We start from the raw sequence: 2500 nt of genomic DNA, 5'->3' as shown, positions 1-2500 counted from the left end.
TGGAGCCCCAGCCTGGCGCGTACCACGGCGTGAGCCCGGAGGCGCACGCACTCGAGCGACAATCAAGCGAAAAAAAGGAGGAATCAGGGCGCTCGCAGGCGTTGAGTGCCGGCGTGGGTGAGGGGCCGGGGCCCGCCACGCGCCGTCACGCCCCGCAACAGCCAGAGGCAGAGTTCTCTGGTGTCACCGTCTGGCGGTAGGCTCGAGAGTCGAGGCGAGGCCGCAGCGGACTGAGTCGGGTGCAAGCCGCGGAGGACAGGCCGACGCTACGGGCGCAAGCCGACCCCGCACGCCCCAACCTCGGCGGGCTGGGGAAGGGGGCGCGGCGGAACGCTCGCAAGCGCGGCTGCCCCCGCGGACAGGCACATTCTCTCGAACGCGGTGGACGCTCGCTCAAGTCAGCACGAGACCAGACCGGACCGACAGGCGGACAACGAATCTTTAAACCTCGCACCCACCCTCCGCACACGGGTGCCGGAGGAATGGTGAGCATGAACAGGTACCCCTCACCGGGCTTTGAAGAGAGTGACTAGAATGCGACCAAAGCTTCACCGCGGCGGGAGACAAAAAGGCCCCTGACTGCACCAGAACGTCTCCCTGCGGAGTCACACAGTGGCCGTTCACCGTGGTCCCGTCGACAAGCCGCCAGGACAAGCACCCAAGCCCGCAGCAGCTCTCTTCGTTTCAACTGCGGATGTAATGCTGCAAGGCGGTGGCAAGGTCACGTCGCAGCCCGCAAGCCGTCGCCAAGGCGAGAGGAAGACGGTCCCCACAGCGGGCACACACAGACGGACGTGGAGCACGGGGCGGCGGCCCACAGGTGCGCACACGCGCCGTGCCGAGGATCGGTGCGGACGCCGGTGACATCGCACCCGGCAGAGCGGCTAGGCAGAAGTCGCTGCGGAGGAGGAGCACCGTCGGCGGAACGGTCTGCTGGCGGGCGAGGGACCAAACGAGCAGCTAGAACGGGCGGAGTGGACCGGACTGCAGAAGCGGAGTGAGTGCGTGGCTGACGCCACCGTCTCCCTCCGAGCGTCTGCTCGCGCCGGCCAAACCGCCGAACCGCTGAACGAAAGGACCGCATCGTCCCACGCAGGCAGGCCGGCCGTGTTGCCGTGCGTGCCCCCACCTCTCGGACGGACTGCAAAGACACCCTACGAAGCCAATGGCGAAGCCCTTCCAACGGCGCAGGCGTAGCGTGTGCGGCACCCGCATGGACTTGCCGGCGTGCAACCGAGCGTGTGCGTGCTCGTCGGTGGCGGCGCCCGCGCGCCGGCCCAACCGAGTGGGACCGAGATCGACGTCGCCCGGCTTCGGCGGAACGTGCGTACGGGTGACCAGGCCCGTTCGACGGGTACGGCGAAATTGTCGGTGTGACCTCCCACCCGCGTGGGAGGCGCCAGCGTCAGTACGGGCCACGGCCCCGGGGCCAACCCCCGTGAGGCTCTCCTGCCTGGCCCAACCGGCGCAGCCTTCGAGTTCAAGGAGTGACGGGCCGCCCTCTCCGGAGAGGTGGCGGGCCCCCGGCCGACAAAGATCCTTCACAACGTGTTCACCAACAGAAACCTTGTTACGATTTTTATTCTGTGTTACGGGTTTCGGTTCGGGCCCCCGGAGAGGTTGTCCGATACCTGGCCCCGGGGCCGGCCCCCGTGAGGCTCTCCTGCCTGGCCCAACCGGCGCCAGCCTTCGCGTTCAAGGAGTGACGGGCCGCCCTCCCCGGAGAGGTGGCGGGCCCCCGGCCGACAAAGATCCTTCACAACGTGTTCACCAACAGAAACCTTGTTACGATTTTTATTCTGTGTTACGGGTTTCGGTTCGGGCCCCCGGAGAGGTTGTCCGATACCTGGCCCCGGGGCCGGCCCCCGTGAGGCTCTCCTGCCTGGCCCAACCGGCGCCAGCCTTCGCGTTCAAGGAGTGACGGGCCGCCCTCCCCGGAGAGGTGGCGGGCCCCCGGCCGACAAAGATCCTTCACAACGTGTTCACCAACAGAAACCTTGTTACGACTTTTATACCGTGTCGGGTTTCGGCTCGGGCCCCCGGAGAGGTTGTCCGATCCTGGGACGCGCTAAACGCTCCCCCGCCGACGTGACGGTGGAGCCCCAGCCTGGCGCGTACCACGGCGTGAGCCCCGGAGGCACACGCACTCGAGCGACAATCAAGCGAAAAACCTTTCTCGGAGGAAACAGGGCGCTCGCAGGCGTTGAGTGCCGGCGTGGGTGACGGGCCGGAGCCCGACACGCGCCGTCACGCCCCGCAACAGCCAGAGGCAGAGTTCTCTGGTGTCACCGTCTGGCGGAAGGCTCGAGAGTCGAGGCGAGGCCGCAGCGGACTGAGTCGGGTGCAAGCCGCGGAGGACAGGCCGACGCTACGGGCGCAAGCCGACCCCGCACGCCCCAACCTCGGCGGGCTGGGGAAGGGGGCGCGGCGGAACGCTCGCAAGCGCGGCTGCCCCCGCGGACAGGCACATTCTCTCGAACGCGGAGGACACTCGCTCAAG

This window comes from Mustelus asterias, unplaced genomic scaffold, assembly GCF_964213995.1.
Source record: "Mustelus asterias unplaced genomic scaffold, sMusAst1.hap1.1 HAP1_SCAFFOLD_2232, whole genome shotgun sequence".
Taxonomy (NCBI): Eukaryota; Metazoa; Chordata; class Chondrichthyes; order Carcharhiniformes; family Triakidae; genus Mustelus; species Mustelus asterias.
Note: the sequence above shows the minus strand (reverse complement) of the source record.